Source organism: Phyllobates terribilis, unplaced genomic scaffold (assembly GCF_046119375.1).
Source record: "Phyllobates terribilis strain yellow unplaced genomic scaffold, ASM4611937v1 Scaffold_7__3_contigs__length_470593459, whole genome shotgun sequence".
In the NCBI taxonomy this organism is placed as follows: Eukaryota; Metazoa; Chordata; class Amphibia; order Anura; family Dendrobatidae; genus Phyllobates; species Phyllobates terribilis.
This window is the reverse complement of record NW_027362767.1, coordinates 113667526-113688668: the sequence shown is the minus strand read 5'-3', so window position 1 is coordinate 113688668 and position 21143 is coordinate 113667526. Positions and strand designations below refer to the sequence as shown.

Genomic DNA, 21143 nt, shown 5'->3' with positions numbered 1-21143 from the left:
AGAGAGCAGGAGGTGGAGCCGAGGCTCTGCATGGGCTCTGCTCCGCAGGCAGGCCTAAGAGAGAGGCCGGAGCCTGGAGGAAGCAGAAGGAAGGAGAAGGAAGGAAGAGGAGCGGAGGAGGCTCTAGGAACGAAGGGACCCCAGGGGTGTGGACCGGCGAGTCGCCACCGCATGCCCGAATCTACCTGCGTAGGGGGGTCAGGCCAAAGGGGGAAAACGGTCCCCGAAACTAGTGGAGGCGGGGAACTACCCTCAGCTAGAAACCGGAGGCTGTGACATTTCATGTGGTTCAGCCCCTCGCTACACCCGCTAGGAAGGCACCATATAGGGTCAGGGAAACTGGCGCCAAGGTTTACCAGAGAAGGCCCGAGGCAGCCGGACAGAAGCGAGGTCACTGGTGGGGAATGACAGGCCAGAGAAAGGACACACAAAGGGGGTCCTGTGAAACGCTCCAAAGTTATCTGGGAGTAGGCCGAGCCCCTCACCTGGTGAGCACAGTGCGACGAGGGACGTTATGACCAGCTGTAGTAACGTGGATAAAGAACTGTGAGTAAATACCCTAGACTGCATTACAGGACTCTGTGTCGTTACTGCTGCTCCCGCGCACCATCACCCCCAACATCTGCACTTGCTGCCCTGAGGCTATACTCTTCCCGTGGGGAGTTATACTATCCTCCGCTGCCCTCCCAACACCAGCCTCAGCGGTCTGCCCTGCAGCGGCGGTTCGTTCTGACCACAATCCACGGGTGGCGTAGTCGGACATTCGGTATATAGACCGCCATTTGAATTGACCACCCTGAGCCATGGGACCGGGTCCCCGCCACACGAGGACTACAACCCCCAGCATCCGCAACGGGTCCGGTTCCGGGTATCCCCACACACGCGCGGCCCAGGGGGCGCATCAAATGCCATATAGATTCATTTGAAAATTGTACTAGTAAGTTCATTGTCTACCTGATAAACAGTGAAGCCATAACATATACTGTATGTTGGTCCATCAAGGTCATTGCGTAAATGGATAGAGAAGCAGATTTACAATGTCCAAAATCCCAAAAGAAGTGTGGCAGGAGCATGAAGACACATTATGCCACCCCACAACTTACATCAATCCTTGGAGTAGGACCAATGTGACATTGTTTCTTGAAGGCCTCTTTACCAACACGGTCCAGATGGAGACTGGAGGCTGGAGTGAAGCAACAGAGGCTGGAATTGTGGTCTATTCTCTATCGGTGAGTCCCGCTTTTATCCTGGACGCAATGATAGCTGCAGACTATGCGCTTCATACAGCTGTCAAAATCCACTCCAAACCTGACATTGTCAAGTCAAAAGGATGCAAAAAAACATGTAGGAACCTTGCAAAAACGCTTAAAACTATCTTCAAATCACTTCAAAAACTGAGTTAGATCTGAAAATCTTATCCAAAAAATACATGGAATATTGATTTCTCTAAAAAAAAAAAAAACATACTGGATTTTTCTGCCACACACAAAGTCTCTGTGAACATCCCCATAACGCACATTAAGTGATGGCACCTCCACCCCTCGCCTTGCACTTCAGCAATGAAAATTATATCAAAAGTAGGCTATGAAAAAGTAGGGGCCTGATCCTGGTATAGAGTGAGGAGTAATTGCCCATGCAATGTGACTGCCTTTACAATGTTATGAAAACTTAGATGACTGTAGGTCCTTAAAGGAGATGTCTGGGAATATGGTATTGCTCATCTATGAATAGGTCCTCCATATCAGAAGGATGGGGGTCCACTTTCCAGCACCCCCAGTAATCAGCTGTTATCAGCTACTAGGAATTTATCTTCAGAACCTCAAAGCACGTTCTACACATTGAATGTAGTTGATATGTTCAACTCCTTTCTATGTCTACATCTGGCTTCGGCCTGACCTTAAAAGAGCTGATCGGTGGGGGTGCCTTAAGTTGGACCACCCACCTTCTATGATCATTAATATCATGTGCCCAGACAACTCATTTTAGTGTATTTCTCCCTGTTAAAGCCTTATATTTATATCAGCACTTACTTGGCTTCCTCCATGTTCTGTATCAACGTAACGAGGCATGGGGAAACGAGAGTAAAGGATCTCCTGTCCATGATCAACAGGGGCCTGAAGCAAATGTCGGAAATTCTCATGCTCAGGCATATCTTGATAGCCTGCTTTCCTCCACTATGCAATAGTCTAGATTAAACCAGGACAAGGAGAATAAGTTAACCAAAAATATTAACAATATGAATTAAACACAAAACTGATAGATGCAAAAATATTCCATTACTGCATATGACAAGAGTCAAACTTACCTCACCATGATAAATAAGGATCTGGAAAAATGTGTCCATCAGAAGGATCCTATCTTGTAGAATGCTGGTGCTATCGAGCAATACAGGCTGTAAAAACAAGGAATCATTTATTTGCATGAATGAGTTTTCTAAGGAAACTTGATACATTACATATACTGTGTATATTAAAGATGCACTCCTGTTAATTTTTTTACTAAATGTGTGTATATATGCATGTAATGTAGTGTGAGTGTATTAATATACTCGCCTATCGCCACCTTCCCCAGCTTCCAGTTCCATTCTGCTCCTCTTCTCAGTGATGTCACCAATCGCCACCTTCTGCGGTATTCAGCTTACAGATCCGTTCTGCTCCTCTTCTCAGCGACGTCACTTCATACTTCAGACTCTCCGGCTTATTCCATCTCTATGTATGAGACAGAACTCTCTTTTATAAAGGAAGCATTCTGACATTCCATAGGCTTACATTGTAAAAGCCACTTCCGTGTCACGCAGAGCTCAATGTGAGCCGGAGAGCTTGCAGAGCAGTAACATCACTGAGAATAGGAGCGGAACGGCGCTGGAGGCCAGAGAAGGTGGCTTTAGGTGAGTATATTAGCACACAAACTACACTACATACACAGATTTAGTTAAAAAAAAAACTTCATGGGAGGGCTTCTTTAAAACAGTGTCACACACCTGTCCCAGGTCTGGACTCTGCTTCCTACACCCCAGGTGCGCTAAACTTTCTTGTTCTGCATGTTGAGCTTTGCAAGTATCCTGACGTGCTCCCATGTGTTGAATTTCCTAGGCCTATATAAGGCCTACCAATAAACACACCCTGTGTCTTGGTATTAAGAATTTTACTTTGTCTATGCACAGCTCCCTGTCTCTGGTCTCCAGGATGTCTCCTGTCTGCCTGCAGCTTCCGGAACCTCTGTTACTTTTTCAAAGTCTTCTATGGCATCTGCTGTCTGCGTTCACCAGGATGTCTCCTCTCTGCCTGTGGCTTCCAGTACCTCTGCTATCTGTCTGCATTTCCTGCGTGTTTCAACTGCCTGCTGCACTGATGCCTGTGACCCCTACAGTCCTGCTCATCGTTATTGGCACCCATGAAGTTTAAGTACATAATGTGGAATACCTCCTGAAAAAAATGAATCAAGTGAAACAGTATTTTTGTATACAGACTCGTGTTTAATACAAAAGAGCAAATGATAACCAATAATTTAAAACAAAAACCAATGGGAGGGAAAATAGGAAAACCTAAAGCTTGCTGTGTCACTGGTATTGGCACCCTTTAAATTAATTTAGTATGGAAACACTCGCCTATGGAAAATCACAAGTGAGATTTACCTGTGATTAATTGTCGGTGCCCATGTGACATGAATTAGCCAATGAATGATGACTTCAGTGTTTTAAAAATGGTAGGTCCTTTCCTTTGTCACAATGGTGAAGACAATGGAGCTGTTTGAAGACATCAGAACTGCTATTATTAGCAAACACAAAACTTCCAAAGGATATAAGGCCATCTCCAAAGACCTTGGTATCCCAGTTTCAACAGTGCGCAATGTTATTAAGTTTGCCAAGCATGGAACCGTCAAGAACCTCTCTGGACGTGCGGGAAAAAGGAAAATTGACGAGCTGTCTTTGAAGGTTGGTGCGAATGGTGGAAAAAAAACACCATGTCAAACATCCAAAGACCTGAAGACCAACCTGGAACGGTCTGGGGTCGTGGTTTCAACAAGTAACATAAGCCGCACACTAAACCAAGCAGAGCTTTATGGGCGAAGAGCAAGGAAGAAACCATAGCTGAAGAAAAGGCATAAAAAGGAACGACCGATCTTTGCCAAAGAGTACCTTGACAAAGCACAATCCTTCTGGAAAAATGTTCTGTGGACAGATGAAACAAAAATAGAGCTTTTTGTCAATGCAAAGCAACAGTTTGTTTACAGATGGAGCAATGGGAAGCTTATAAGGAATAGAACACATTACCAACAGTCAAGCATGGTGGAGGATCCATAATGCTGTGGGGTTGCTTTGTTGTGTCTGGTATTGGAGGCCTTGACTGTATCACAGGAATCATGAAATCAGATAATTATCAAGACATTTTAGAATGAAATGTCCTACCCAGTATAAGAAAACTTGGTCATTGGTCCTCCAGCAAGACAATGACCCAAAGCAAACATCCAAAAGTACATAGGAATGGTTGAAAAGGAAAAAATGGATTGTTTTAAAATGGCCAGAAATGAGTCCCAACTTCAATCCCATTAAAAATCTGTGGTGAGCTGAAATCTGCCATTGGGAAAAAGATCCCTGCAAACATTCAAGAGTTGAACAAACTGCAAAGGAGGAGTGGGAAAAAATTCCAGCTGGGAAGTGCAAGAAGCTGATAGATGGCTACAAGAAACATTTGGAGGCTGTCAGCAATGCCAAAGGGGATGCAACCAAGTATTAATTAGGGATGCTTTTATTGCTGCAAAAGCTGTTTATTCAGTTTCTTCTTTGAAATTGCAACATGGAAGTTGAAAAACAATGTTTTATTGTTGCATTACTTAGAACCACTAATTAAAAAATCCTGAGAACATAACTTTGGTATATTTCCATTTATTTCTGAAAATATTGTACAGTCTATGAAAAAATGAAGGGGTGCCAATAATGGTGAGCAGCATTGTATGACCACCCGGACCTTGGTCTTCGAGGATCCACCTCACCTAGTGAGCACTTGACAAGCAGATCCATCACCAGATTTCCTAATACAAAACTGCATACATTACTGAATAGATTACCTAAACCTTATAAGATGATGTATGCCAGAACGGCTGCATAATCTTTTATGAAAGTTTAATATGTTCTCTGCCCACTGAACCTGACTGACCGTGTCCATCTGCTGCTGCTGAAATATCACACTGCTAAGTACAAGCTGCAGTTGTCTGTCAGGTTGGGTGGGTGGAGTGTGCATATGTGTCACCCCAGGCCTGGATGCCACAAATATTCAAGGCTGTGTCTGAGAGCAGGAGGGAGGTTCCCTGGTCAGGGACAATTAGCATACAGCACCTCCTGTCCCAGGCCAGTAGGGGGAGCTGGCTGCCCCTATATAAGCTGGAACTGGGGGCCGGGTTAGAGAGAACTGGACGACCAAGCTCAGGACTGAGACTAGTCCCAGAGAAGGAGGGACAGTTCAGCTGTAGCCGAGGAGTCCGTGAGGCAGAGGAGAAACTGCAAGCCAGGGACAGAGGCGACGAGAGCCGGTCCTGGCTGAGAGAAGCACACAACCGGACATTGGGGCCCGAGGCTGCCAGGGTTGCAAGCCCAGCAGCAGAGAACCAACCCGCGAGGGATTTCAGGTCCAGCCTGGAGTCTCCGCCACACAGAGGGACCAGTACAGCAAGGAGAAGCAAAAGGTACCCAAGGCCCAAGTCGCAAGCCATACAGGCGAGGAGTACACGGCCAGCTCAGGGACGTGGGCTATTACACCACGAAAAGGGGGATAGTCAGCAAGAGCATAGAGAGAACGGTAGGCCTACACACTCACCCAGACCAGTGGGGCTCACCCGAATGCTCTCAGATACCCAGGCCCATTCCTACCCGGTACTCCTGTTGGGTCATTAATAATACCTACAATAAAGACCCTGGACTGTTTGAAGCAGACTCTGAACTCTTACTATTGCGGCCTGCACTATCACCCCTAGCATTCACATACGCTGCCCTGAGGCTACACTCTTCCTGTGGGGAGTTATCCTATCCCTGTGCTGCACACCAACACCAGCCTCAGTGGTCTGCCTTGCAGCAGCGGTTATCTCTGACCGCAATCCATGGGTGGCGTAGTCGGACATTCATAACTCTATAAATAGACTGCCACAGCATGAGTCACGGGATCGGGTTGCCACTACTACCCCCAGCTTCGCACAGAAGCCCGGTTCCGGGTGCCCCACGGCCCAGGGAGCAAGTCAGTTTTGGCGTAGTCGGCAGGATTGTGACCAATCCGCCACAAACGGGTATTGCGTGCCTGAAAAAGACTTTATACTTACCTGAGTGAAGTTTCCCGCCATTCGGAGCCGTTTCCCGCCATCTTCAGCCGTTTTCCCGCCATCGGACGCCATCTTCGGGACGCTGCGTGGGAAGAAGAGGGGCGTGGACGTCAAAATCGCACGAGACTTGAAGCTCCGCCCTATGCTGAGACGCTGCGCAAGGTCCTGGAAGGAGAGAGAGTGACGCTGACATCACCAGGACGCGACGCAAGGTCCTCGCCCAGAGCAGCGCTAGTGGAACCGCGGACTACAGAAGAGGATCGTCGGAAGGTAGGCCACGGTTAACTAGGGAGGAAGATGTCGGACGCGGAGGGACCCTCTACCACCAGCGTAGCCGCTGCAGCTGTGATGCCGTTTTCCATGCTCTATATCCCCGGAACGGCCTGGCTGCCACAGTATGCCAGCGAGTCGCATACCTTGGGCGACTTTAAAGAAAGACTGTATAGCTTATTCAAAGTTTATCCCCTGACAGAAGAACAAAAAGTAAGCATACTGATAGGGCAGTTAACTGGTGCGGCCCAGCGGGAGGTAAAGTCTTGGACAGCTGAAGAGAAAAGGACTGTAAGGGGGTTCTGACCCATTTACGGGACCCCTTTGACACCCGTACCTCAGCAGAAATCAAAATGCGGTTCTATGGCTGTAAGCAGCGAGCCCAAGATAGTATCAGAGACTATGCCTTAAACCTGCAAGAAGCCCTGGGAGCAATTAAACAAGCTGACCCTGGCAGCGTGCAAGACACCGATAAACTGTTGACTGACCAGTTCATAGAAGGTCTGCTGTCCAGCGCCCAGAGGACTCAACTGCACCTCATGGCCCTACAGAACGCCGATTTGACTTTTGCACAGTTCAAAGATAGGGCCATCCGGGTGCTCCAAGAACCCGCACCAGGTGGCGCTGTAGCTTCCCGGCGCCCTGCCATCACTTACCACCAGGGGGCGGCGCCCTACCCCGCAGACCTTGTGGGGGCTGATGCGCAGGCCCTAAATCCATCCCAGCCTGCAAACCTGCACCATCAGGTCTAGGAATTAACAAAGAGTGTTGCTGCATTGACCAGGACCATACAGTCATTACAGATGGACCCGTCAGGACCAATCAAGCTGGCTTCCAGTCCGGAGGATGTCCCGTGGTGTCAACAAAGGAGGATCCCGTCGTTCCGAGCGAGGCCCGCCGACCGTTACACTGAGGATGGACAGCCGATTTGCCGCCGTTGCAGCCAGCCAGGACACATAGCCAGGTACTGTACTTTAAATGGGTCCGACCTGGGGCAGAGGGCCAACCCCCAGGCATAAGGTCACCAGGCCCGTCTAATTGGCGCGATAATTAAGTGGGGGGACGCCCTGTCTTAACCGTAGTGCTGGACGGTATTCCCATGAGTGCACTGCTGGACACCGGGTCTCAAGTGACTACCATCCCCTACGTACTTTTCAAGCGGTACTGGAGTGACGCTGATATAACTCGTTATCCAGACGATGACTTAAGCATGATCGCCAGCAATGGCCAACCCGTGCCGCAGGTGGGGTTCAGAGAGATGACCATCAAGATTGGTAAGGTTGAACTGCCGGCACAGGGAGTGATCATTGTGGACATTGACCGTCGAGATAGTCACCCTAAAATAACCTTGGGTACTAATGTGATTGAAAACTGTCTTTCAGAAGTAATTGTAATTTTGCAGCAGGTGGCGATGAATGCGAGCTTCAGTCAACAGAGGGTCCTCCAGAAAGAGATAAGAGCCCTGATGAGACGGCAACAGGTAGAACTGTCTGGTGGTGGGATCGGTAGCGTGAGGATGAGCGACCCGTTCCCCATTGCCATGCCTCCCAAAAGTGAAATGATGATCTGGTGTCGGACTGCAATCGGGTTAAGAGGGAGAGACTACCAAGCCATGGTAGAACCCGTGAACTCAGACAGCAGGCCCACCATTTTGACAGCCCGGGGGGTGTCAAAATGGTGGGCCTGCTGTCCGCCATGGAAGGGTGCCCGTCCGGATCTTAAACATTGGGGAAAGGGAAGTACACCTGCCCCGGTACGCTACACTAGCCAAATTGTTTGCCGTTGAACACAGTGCTATCAGGGTCGTGGAACCCTTGCCTCCATCTTCCCCGGTGGAGGGTAATGGCTCCCAGAAACACAAGGAGGACTGGTGCCAGAAACTCCATGTGGGTGCTGACTCTACTCCCCTGCACCAAAAACAAGGAGTCTTCCGGGTGGTTCAGGAGTACGAGAGAATCTTTAGTAAGCACCCGCTAGACTTCGGTCGAGTAAAGGGAATGGAACACCACATCCCCAAGGGGAGCCACCCACCAATAAAAGAGAGACATAGACCTGTACCCCCTGCACATTATCAGAATGCAAAGGGCATGCTGAGAGAAATGAAAGAAGCTGGGGTCATTAGAGATAGCTGTAGCCCCTGGGCAGCTCCCTTAGTTTTGGTAAAAAAGAAAGACTGTACCATGAGAATGTGCGTGGACTATAGAAAGGTCAATCGTATCACCCATAAAGACGCGTACCCGTTACCTAGGATAGAGCAGTCTTTGACCGCACTAAAATCAGCTAATTTCTTCTCTACTTTGGACCATACTAGCGGGTACTGGCAGGTTCCTGTGGCAGAGGCTGACAAGGAGAAGACCGCCTTCACCACCCCGATGGGATTAAGCGAGTTTAACTGTATGCCATTCGGGCTCTGCAACGCACCCGGGACCTTCCAAAGGCTGATGGAATGCTGTCTAGGGCACCGAAACTTCGAGACGGTCCTCCTTTACATGGACGACGTGATTGTCTATTCGAAGACTTACGAGGACCATCTAAAGCACCTGGCCGAGGTGTTCGAGGCCCTGGCAGGCTTTGGCATGAAAGTGAAACCCTCCAAGTGCCATCTGTTAAAGCCGAAGGTACAGTACCTAGGACACGTGGTGAGTGCAGAAGGAGTAGCCCCCGACCCCGACAAGGTCACAGTAATCAAGAGCTGGCCAAGAAGTTAGGCAGTTCCTCGGGTTGGTAGGCTACTACGAAAGGTTCGTCCCCGGGTTCACAAAGATGGCAGCTCCAATGCAGGACCTCCTGATAGGCCAGTCTAAATCCAGAAGTCAGAAGCTACCCTTCAAGTGGGACAAGCCGGAAGAGGAGTCCTTCCGCCAGCTGAAGATGGCCCTCACGGGGAATGAGATCCTGGCCTACCCTGATTATGGCAGCCTTTTATTCTCCACACCGATGCCAGTAATGTGGGGCTAGGAGCCGTACTGTCCCAAAACCAACAGGGCAGGGAACAAGTGATAGCGTATGCCAGCCGGAAGCTGAGGCCCACTGAAAGAAACCCGGAGAATTACAGCTCCTTCAAGCTAGAATTCTTGGCAGTGGTGTGGGCCGTCACAGAATGGTTTAAGCATTACCTGGCCTCCGCAAAGTTCATTGTGTACACGGACAACAACCCACTGACACACCTGGACAATGCAAGACTAGGTGCCCTAGAACAGCGGTGGATGGCCCAGCTATCAAATTATGACTTCACAATCAAGTACCGGGCGGGCAGAACCAACACCAACGCAGACGCCCTATCAAGAATGCCCCACCTACCCGAAGGAGAAGAGGATTCGGAAGAGCTGGAGGAAGTAGAGCTCCCTGCGTTCCACAGGTATGGGGCCACTCAGTATTCTCACCGGGTAAGAGACAAAGACCTAACCACCGTCATGTTCAACCCCTTACCCCACCACGGCTGGGCTGAAACACAAGATAGTAACCCTGCAATATGCCTGGTGAAAGACATGTCAACCCAGGCAGACGCTAGCCCTGGCCCGGACGCTCCCGAGGAAGTCAAGCAGTTATGGAAGGAGAAAAGCAGGCTATTCCTCTACGAAAGTAAGCTGTGCAGAAGGCTTGTCATCCACCGGATGCACGAGCTGACCTGGCAGGTACTGGTCCCAAGACGAGATGCAGCAATGGTCCTGGAGGCCTACCATGACAGAGCGGGACACTTCAGGTGGAAGAAACTGGAGTTCCTACTGAGAGAGCGGTTCTACTGGGTCGGTATGAGAGGGGCCATAGAGATTTGGTGCAGGGACTGCGGCCCATGTCACCTCAGAAGGAAGGACCGTACTAGCCAGACGACACCCTTGAGGCCCATCGTCACCAGACAGCCTCTTGAGCTGGTAGCTCTGGACCATGTGAAGTTGGTTCCAAGCCGGTCCGGCTACATCTATGCCCTCACGATTGTGGACCATTACTCCCAGTTCTTGGTGGTGGTCCCGGTTAAAGACTTGACAGCCCAAACGGCGGCCAGAGCCTTCCAACAACACTTCTGCCGTCCACACGGGTATCCGGAACAGGTCTTGACAGATTAAGACGTTTGATTCGGCTGTAGGAAGATTCGGACAAAACCTTACCACCCGCAAACCAACGGGCTGTGTGAGAAAATGAATAATATCGTCATTGATCTCCTCAAGACGTTGCCCCTGGAAGAACGCAGCCTGTGGCCGGAGAAGCTGCCAGACCTGATTGACTTATACAACCATATCCCGGTGAATGCTACAAATTGCACCCCGGCTTACCTGATGCGAGCAAGACCAGGTAAGCTGCCGGTAGACCTGGAGATGGGAGTCCTGACACCCGAGGACACATCCCCAGATGCGGACTGGGATACGGAACGGAGGCTACAGTACAAGAAGGTACAGGAGAGTGTGGAGAGGAGTCTGGCTCAAGCGAGAGAAAAGCAGGAGAGGCTCTTCAACGAACATGCCCCTGCTGGTCCCCTGGAACCTGGTGAGCAAGTCCTGAAGCGGAAGAGAAGGCTTCACAAGCTGGATGACCAGTGGGAGAGCGACCCGTACACAGTACTGCAGTCCGACCACAACAACCCGAAGGTATGTGTAATTACCAAGGACGGAGGAGAAACCACTAGCACCGTCTCCAGAGACCACCTAAAAAGGTGCCCCGAGCAACTGCGGAGTCCAAGTGAAGATCAAGATGACCTTGAGCCCGCAGTGGACAAGGAAGAAATGGTCAGCACCGTTCTCGGAGAGTTCCCCCGGACCTGGACTCGAATAAACGACGCAATAGTGGTACCCGTCCTACACTTCCTTCAGCCATCCCAGCCGGAGCCTACAGGAGAGCAGGAAGAACAAGGAGAACAAGCAGCCCCAGAGGCAGAAGAACCCATGCCAGCAGCCCAGGAGAGTCAACCCTCTGTTGACAGTGAGCCTGCCATGCCTGCGGTAAGTCAAAGGACCCGCAGACAGCTGCCTGCACTACCTGAAAACCCAGCTAGTAGCTGTACCCTAAATGATAGTGGGGAAAGCCAGGTTAGACCACCACCAGACAGTGGGTTACGCAGGTCAACCCGGAGCACTAGGGGGCAGATACCCGCTCGCTGGAGAATATAGGGTGTATTAAAGAACTGTAAATAACCCTTATAAATAGTTGTCAAATGTTTAAACAGTTAATTGCATGACCAGTAATTATGTGTTTCAGTTTCTTTCAGTTGACTATATGGACTAACAGGTTATGAACTTTGAGTAACCGGGACTTCCTTGTAAAATATGTTCGGAGCCTTAGCAAAGGAATGAATTAAGACTGTCAAGGACTCGGGGCAAGGACAGACCCCCACCTGGTTAAGGCTCCCGTTGTGTTGGTGAAATGGACACCCGGTCACGGATCATACTGTGACCCTCTCCTTTTGTTGGTGATATGGACACCCGGTCACAGACCACACTGTGACCTAAAGAACTCAATTGTGTTTTGTTTGTTGCCATGTATTAATGTTGTGTTTATGGTCGTGCATAGGTTACCCTGTTTGTTTTTGGCCAAAAAGGCTTAGTCCCGGAGTACTAAACTTTACTAGGGGGGAATGTGTCACGCCAGGCCTGGATGCCACAAATATTCAAGGCTGTGTCTGAGAGCAGGAGGGAGGTTCCCTGGTCAGGGACAATTAGCATACAACACCTCCTGTCCCAGGCCAGTAGGGGGAGCTGGCTGCCCCTATAAAAGCTGGAACTGGGGGCAGGGTTAGAGAGAACTGGACGACCTAGCTCAGGACTGAGACTAGTCCCAGAGAAGGAGGGACAGTTCAGCTGTAGCCGAGGAGTCTGTGAGGCAGAGGAGAAACTGCAAGCCAGGGACGAGTGCCGGTCCTGGCTGAGAGAAGCACACAACCGGACATTGGGGTCCGAGGCTGTCAGGGTTGCAAGCCCAGCAGCAGAGAACCAACCTGCGAGGGATTTCAGGTCCCTTGGCCTAAGAAGCCTGGAGGCTCCACCACACAGAGGGACCAGTACAGCAAGGAGAAGCAAAAGGTACCCAAGGCCCAAGTCGCAAGCCATACAGGCGAGGAGTACACGGCCAGCTCAGGGACGTGGGCTATTACACCACGAAAAGGGGGATAGTCAGCAAGAGCATAGAGAGAACGGTAGGCCTACACACTCACCCTGACCAGTGGGGCTCGCCCGAATGCTCTCAGATACCCAGGCCCATTCCTACCCGGTACTCCTGTTGGGTCATTAATAATACCTACAATAAAGACCCTGGACTGTTTGAAGCGGACTCTGAACTCTTACTATTGCGGCCTGCACTATCACCCCCAGCATTCACATACGCCGCCCTGAGGCTACACTCTTCCTGTGGGGAGTTATCCTACCCCTGTGCTGCACACCAACACCAGCCTCAGCGGTCTGCCTTGCAGCAGCGGTTATCTCTGACCGCAATACACGGGTGGCGTAGACGGACATTCATAACTCTATAAATAGACTGCCACAGCATGTGGTTTGACCACCCTGAGCCACGGGATCGGGTTGCCACTACTACCCCCAGCTTCGCACAGAAGCCCGGTTCCGGGTGCCCCACGGCCCAGGGGGCGAGTCACATATGCTTGTACTCATTAGCTATTTCACTCTACAGCTGGACTCATAAATTACTCATCAGAATTATTAAGCCAGTCTGAAATAGATTTAAAAAGTAAGTATCAGACTTAAAATATCTAATAATGTAAAAGTGTAATGTCAATTGCTGACAGATCCGCTTTCACTATGCACAACCAGACCCAGTCTTCCATAAGAAACCACATTTTGCCTGTTCTTAAATCATATCTGAGGGATAGTAAAAACATGTTAGGAATTCCTGCATATATAGTGTTTAAGGTATATAAATGTTCAGTAGAGTTATACACTATACGGACATAAATATTAGGACACACACAGGGGCGTACATAGAAATAATGGGGCCCTATAAGAGAAGTTCTAATCCCCCACAAAAAATAAAAAATTTGGTGAGGCACAGAAGAGCATACCTCACAACTCTGCAGCCCTTACAGAGTAATTTTCCTCCTTTTGAAGTCCTAGATTCTAGATTCCCCTTTCATTGCCTCCTTAAATTATGATGCCAATAAAAGTACCCCCAAACACAATATGATACCCACACAGTGAATTCCCACACAGCACGCTCCAGATGCACAGTATGATGACCCTGCTGTATCCTCCTGGAAAAGTATGGTGACCCCAATACAGTATGATGCCTCAAATGTGACCCCAACACTGCAATCCAAACAATATCATGGCCCCCACAGAGAATGACAGACCCCAAACAAACCTCCACACTGTATAATGGCCCCTACTAGCTCTCCAAACAGTTTAATACTCCCCACAAAGCCCTCCAACAGTATAATGGCTCCCACGTAGCCATTCAAACAGTATAATAGCTGCCATATAGCCCTCCAAACAGTATAATGGACCTCACATAGTTCTCCAAATAGTATAATGGCCCCCACATAGCCCTGCAACAAAATAATGGCCCCTGTGTAGCCCTCCAAACAGTAATGCCACCCCCCACATAGCCTTCCAAACAGTAATGCCCCCCTACCCTCCACATAGACCTCCAAACAGTAGAATGCCCCCCTCCCCTACATAGCCTTCCAAACAGTATAATGGGCCCCACATAGCCTTACATGTAATATATTGGCCCCACATAGTCTTCCATATAATATACTGGGTCCCACATAGCCCTCCATAAAATATCATGGTCCCCATATTGCCCTCCATATAATATAATGGCCTCCATAAGTACTTGACTAGAAATTAAATTAAATCCTCACCTCTCCCCATTCCCCGCTGCTCCGGTCTCCTCAGCGTGTCTTCTGCAGCTCTGCACTGCTCGGCACAGCGGGCACGTTATAGTGACGTCATCGTGCCTGCTGCGCTGACACATCAGATGCATCATTGTTTTCAACTGTATCGGTATCCTGGATGAAAGTGTGATGCTGGGAAAGGAACGGGGTGGGAGATAGTACTGGCTCTGGGCCCCCTGCGGACCCCATAGCTGTCATGTGGCCTGCCGCCATTGGCGGTACACCACTGGACACACATCATAATTATTGAATTCATGTTTTCAATTCAGTCCTCCTTTCACAAGGTTACAATCAAAAATATTTCCTGAAATATTTTTAGATGCTGTGTATACTAGCAATAGAGATCAATAGGGTAGGTTTGAACTAGAGGTCATGTGAAATGTCCCATGCTCGCTGTATTGCCTCGTCTACGGCGCATCCTGCCCCAGCACCACCTCCCATATCTGATGCCTTCCGGTCTCTGGTCCATGAAGCGCAAGGAAGAAGCGTCGCATATATCCCCGGATTGGCTGGGTTTGGGTAAATCAGGAACTGACATTCCCCCGGTTTACCACCCCCCCTGAGGAAGTACAGCATACGAAACGTGCGTAGGGGTAAAGGGACATCAAACATTACATGTGCTCCTGTGGTACAGCCCTTGGCTGCGGTAGATATCTCCACATTATGGTCTTTTGGTGACTACTTTGTGTATGTTATACAGCTTATTATGTGTTGAAAATGATATTTCAGCCACTGATATGTCTAAATATATGTATTTTGGTGGAGCTCTCATAAAGGAGCCGTGTACTATTTAACACTTGTATGTAATTGTAATACTGTCAGGCCAAAACACACTATATGGAGATTGTTTCCCTATGTATATGGAACCTGATTGGTGTTTATGAATTCTGATGTCCCTCACGGTGTGAGGTTCTGTTTTTAGTATTTGTTGTTTGTAGTCTTCTAATCTGCCATTAGTTTAATAAAGGCCTTTTTATATAAATTATGCTGTGGTTGGTTGGTTTATGGGGGCTTCTGACCCCTAGTTCAAACCTATTGATCTCTACCACTTCCACAATGGCCTACAATGAAGCACTCAGCATTGCAGTCAGCCTTTACTTAAACGGGTTTTCCCATAAACAACATTAATCTTAATCAACATTTTAATCAATAGTTCTTTGAATAATAATAAGTTCCACAATTGGATTGGACACGGGATCACAGCTGATTCTTTTTGTGAGGTAAAACAATTCACTGCCTGTTGTAAGCAATGTTTTACCTCACAGGAAGAATCAGCTGTGATCCCGGGCTGTCCTGTCTGTATACTCTTTTGCCTCCTCCTCTGCCCAGGAGCTGTGGTATGATCAGACCATGTTCTGTACCCGGTCAGACACAGCCATTAAACAGGGGCACATTTATAAGATTATCTCAGCACAGGAACATTGTATTTAAACATATCCAATTGTAGAACTTATTATTCCAAACTATATTGATTAAAATGTCCTTTGTTCATGGGAAAACCCCTTTAAGGCCTTATTCAGACGTCAGTGTTGCACATACGTGTTGTATCTGCCTTTTTTCAAGGATACAACACGTAACCATTATAATCTATAGGGAAGTTCACAGATCCGTGTTTTTTCACAGACCATGTGTCCATGCAAAACTCACAGACATGTCCATTTGTTTCCGGTATCACGGATGAAAAGAGGCAATACACGTCTGTGAAAAATCCGTACAGCGCACGGATGACCTCATTGTACCGACCATGTGCTGTCTGTTTAACTTTACCAAGAAGAGGAACTTTGTAATTTATGTATCTATCCGAGAAAAACACTGACGACACAATAATAGTAAAAACAGACACACGGACCATTCACGGATGACACATTGATCCAAAACACTGATGACACCGGTAACATTCTTTCACATACGTGTTTAATCATGAACATGTGAATGAGGCCTTACTAAAAAAACTCAGCGTTCAAATTCATAAAAGTTCCCCTAAATTTTTCACATTCAACTGTGAATGATAAATAGTAAAACGAAAAGGAGAACAGCTATACAAAACAAAGGCCACAACACATTGAGGGCAGCAAAACATTTTGTCGATAAACATAGTAAGGCCATGTTCACACATTCAGTATTTGGTCAGGATTGTACATCAGTATTTGTAAGCCAAAACCAGGAGTGGGTGATAAATGCAGAAGTGGTGACGTGTTTCTATTATACTTTTCCTCTGATTGCTCCACTCCTGGTTTTGACTTACAAATACTGATGCAAAATACTGATCAAATACTGAGTGTGTGAACGTGGATTAAAGATACAAATGGTTTAGTGTTCTAAAGTATTGAAATTGGTTCCTCGGAGAAATGCATTGAATTCTAGCTCTGGATACAAAACAGCCCAAAGTTATGAATTTCGGGAACGACACTATGTATATTTGTTAAGTATTTTGCCACTCAGTCATTATTGTGTAAAATAATGATTTTTTTTTCTTATTTTGCTCCTATTAATTATTATGCTTTTACATTTTGGCACGTGATTTGTCGATGTTGTTCTTAAATAAGGTTTTCTATGCAAGTGTGTTACTATCATTGAGGGCAGTTTATTGCCAGAAACGCATCGGGATGGTTCACCGGACCAATTGTGCCGGATTTTAGCAAAAATGAATTAAATCACTGACATTTTATTAGTGAAGGATGTGCTGTCTGTTTCTGTTTTTTTCTTATGCAAATTGAAAAGAGGAAATCTTTAGAAACAACAGCAATTCCCATAGACACAAAACAAAATTTTGTAGAAGAATGGAATCCATTAAAATTGCAAATGAGGGATCAACTTCATATTAAGCTCTTCATGACCACCGACAGCGATGCACAGCGCCGTTGTAAATTTACGTTGGGTGGTCCAGGATCCCAGTGCTAAACACAGCCTTGAACTGGCAACATCATCTGGACTTAATTGGCCCATTTAAGTCAACCCCACAACTTTCTTATTTTCTAGATGACGCGATCAATAATGATTACAAGGTATTAAGAGGGAGTGGGGTCACTCTCTTACCCCATTGACATCCCCACAACATGATGAACAGCGTTCATTTGACAGCGGGGGAGGCCGAGTTCCTCCGCGGCGAGACGCAGGACCTGACCCGTCGAGTTGAGAAGGCCCAGCGGAAAGCGGTCGCGGAGTGGAGAGAGGACCTGCTGGGGAAGCTTGCAGCCCGACGCCAAGATTCATTGCGTCCCACCAGCGATGCCTCAGCCCAGGCGGAAAAGGAGGAAGACCAGGAGGCCGCATGCAGCTGGTAAGAGTGAAACCCCTGCCCCGGGCGCTGAGTGTGCCGACCTGCTACTGGACATCCTACCGTCACCTCCATCCCCGGGCGCCACTGTTTGGGAGCAGTTACTAGCCCCGGAACCTGAGGCCCAACTTGCCGCAGCTACCGGAAGCCTGCTACCCCTCATGCTCCCAGAACTGCCAGCACCTGCCCTCGCCTGGGTGTACACGCACCCGAACCCGGACTGGTCCGCGAAGGTGGAGGACCAACAGCGGTCCCCGTTAACGCCGTTGCCAGCACCCCCGGTTGCTTGCCAAAGAGGGGAGGAGTTTAGATGGGACAACCAGGGGGGGGATCTAATGGGGTTTCCCCGGGAGACCCAAGCTGAGGCTCGATGGCGGGAAGAGCATTGTGAACGTGAGCTCCTCCAGCTAGAGAGGGAACGGCGGAGGGTCCGCTGTGAACAGTTGGAGGTGTGGTCAAAAGCCGCCAAGGCCCAAGCCAGACAGGCGGAGGCCTCCCGTCCTAGCCCCCAGGAGGAAGGACTAATCGTCCGGTTCCACCAGGAAGCGGGATGGGGCTTCATCCGCAGCCCCCAGTTCAAGCATGACGTCTTTGTGAATCAGCGGGACGTTGAGCCCCACTTGGAGCAAGGACACCCCGACTGTAGTCTCTACCCGGGAGACTTGGTCTCGTACACCCGCCACCACGGAGTCCGTGGATGGTATGCCCTAGAGGTGTACCAGGTGTTCAAGGAAGATGCCCCCCTGCGCATTGCCACTGGACACCGGTCCGGATCTGTGGGCAAACACGAGCCGTACCCCCGGTGGGGATACCATCATTAGTGCGGCCCCGGAGGCTGAACTTCCTTATTTTCCAGTTTACTGTTTATGTTTTAATAGGACATTGTGCCTGCGGACAGCGAGCAGTCAACCAACTTGATTGTAAATAATTTGCACCTATTAAGGTGCCCCCTATTGGTTTTATATGCACAACACCAGACCTCAGAACAAAAACCTGTCTGGAGTGGCACAAGCAGAGGTCCAACTCGGGATCACCATGCCCTGCAGCCACCCCAGGGCCTACGTTGAGGGTTTGCTTTGGACAGGTCCCTCATGCGGCTGAACTTGGACTTAACTAATATTTTCTACTGTTTTCTATATATATAATGCCTTTATATTTATAGTGTATATTCTGCAACGTTTAAGAAAAGTGCCTCCCATAAAGGGAAGATTGTTATTGCTTTGTTTAAAAATTTTGAATGCCTGAAAATACCCTGTCTTTGCTCTATTGCAGCCCGCGGACATGCTGTTTCACCAGGGGAGAATGTGGCGCAAGAGGGGGTACCGGTCCCCGATTATATGACTTTGCACTTTACGTCTCTGTCGGAAAAGTCCGGAGGCTTATGTGGATCCCAGGGGGACACGGACGGAGCGGAGTCGCCACCTGTATGCCCTAATCTGAGTTTATCCAGAGGGACCCGGCCTTACGCCACGTTCCCACCACTAGTCACCAAGAAGGGCACCCAGTCGGTCCAGGAGCTACACGTTACCCATAAGGGACATCGCAGTACCCGTACGGGACTCAGTGGGGGACACAAGGCGGGAGAAGTTCAACAAGAGAGGAACACACTAGAGTGGGGGTCCTATCAAGCGCTCCTGAACTACCTGGAGTGTGCTGAACCCCACCCTGGCAGCCGCAGCTCGCCGTGTGACAGCAGAGAGAAGCTCTGAGCTGAGAAAGCACCACCATGAGTAAAGACTTGGATGACTTCAATTACTGCTTCTGTCTGTTCTTTCCTCCGCGACTCTGCACCCGTCAACGATCTATTCGACACCCTCGCTACGCTGCCCTGAGACCCCGCTCCACCAGAAACTCAACTGTAGAGAGAGCTGAGAATTTCTTTTACACAGTTGGTTTCTCATTAGCTATTAATACAACCAATGCAGAAAGTCAGGGATCTAGTCCAGTACTTCAAGAAATCAGCTCAGTGTTTAGGACAATGGTCAAGTTTCCTCCTAGTGATCTACCTTTCATCGGTTCAGCTCCTGGCATTCATCAGCAAAAACATATTACAAGCTTACAATAATTGAGCATAATGTATAGGGTTCATTGCTGTTAAAATCTACTGGAATAATTGTTTCTTGGTTTTAATGATTTTTACCTGATTCAAATGATTTATTAAAAAAAGGGGAGATTTGCACGAATATTCGTATATCCTGGGTATTTGAATATTTGATGAAAATGGGAACTGTAACAATAAGTAAAAGAAATGCTAAACTTCCAAAGCACCTGAGTGTCTGGCACAATGGTTAGGAGACCTGCTAGTGACTCAGATCTCACCGGTTCATCTCCCTGAAATCTCAAGAATAAAGACATTGAATACTTATAATAATAAAGCAGAATATGGAAGGTTAATTAATGTTTTTGAAAAGTACTGGGAGATTTATTTCAAATATATTGTTCTTGATTTTCACAAATTTTTGTGCATTTTAATAATTTTTACTTGATTCAGGTTATAGTTTATTTAAAAAAAAAAAGCAGGGTGATCACTGTGATTTTACTGATATTAGTGATTCCTGGTGATTTGCACAGATTTTCACTGATTTTTACTGAATTCATCAGATTCGAATCAACGTGACTGAATTTGGCTGATTTTATTGATTTCATAGAAAAATAGGCAAGATGGGATACTTGGGAACAACAATAGTGCAAATTAGTGCAAATCACCAGGATTCACTAATATTTGTGCAAAACCCTCCCCTTTTTTTCAATTAATCCTTATTTGAATCAGGTGAAGATCATTAAAATGCACTAAAATTGGCGGAAATCAACAAAAAACTTATTTGAGATAGATTTTCCAGGTGACTTTTAAAGCAATCACTATTAACTTCATGTCTTCTGCTTTATTATTTTAAAAACAACTCATCTTTTTTCTTGAGGACATATGGTATCAAACCAGGGAGATCTGGGCTACTATGTCAACTCTTAACCATTGTGCCAGAAACTCAGCTGCTAAGAGAGCTGAGAATTGCTTTTACTCAGTTGGTTTCTCATTAGCAATTAGTACGAAGAAAGTAATAAGACAGGGAACTATTAGAAGAAACCAGCTCAGCGTTTAGGACAATGGTCAAGAGTCCTGCTGGTGACCTACTGTTCACAGGTTCGACTCCTGGTGTTCATCAGCATAAACATGCTAGAAACTTTTGATAAAGGAGCATAGACTATTGACTTTCTTAGTGATTGCTATTAAAATCTACTAGATGATTTATACCAATTTTAGTGAATTTTAATGATTTTTACCGGATTCAAATGATTCATTAAAAAGGGGGGAATCTGCACTAATATTCATTTATACTGGTGTTTTGCACTAATTTGCACTATTTGCACTATTATTGTTCACAAGTAATCCCATCTTGTCTATTTTTCGATGAAATCAGCAAATTCAGCCAAATTCAGTCACGTTGATTTGAATCA

At 47.7% G+C, this 21143-nt stretch overlaps 1 pseudogene; it reads right to left on the bottom strand.

Moving 5' to 3' along the window:
- LOC141155379 (protein transport protein Sec23A-like) overlaps window positions 1-17359 on the bottom strand; it is a 61012-nt pseudogene extending 43653 nt beyond the window's left edge.
- Window positions 17360-21143: the final 3784 nt, after the last annotated feature.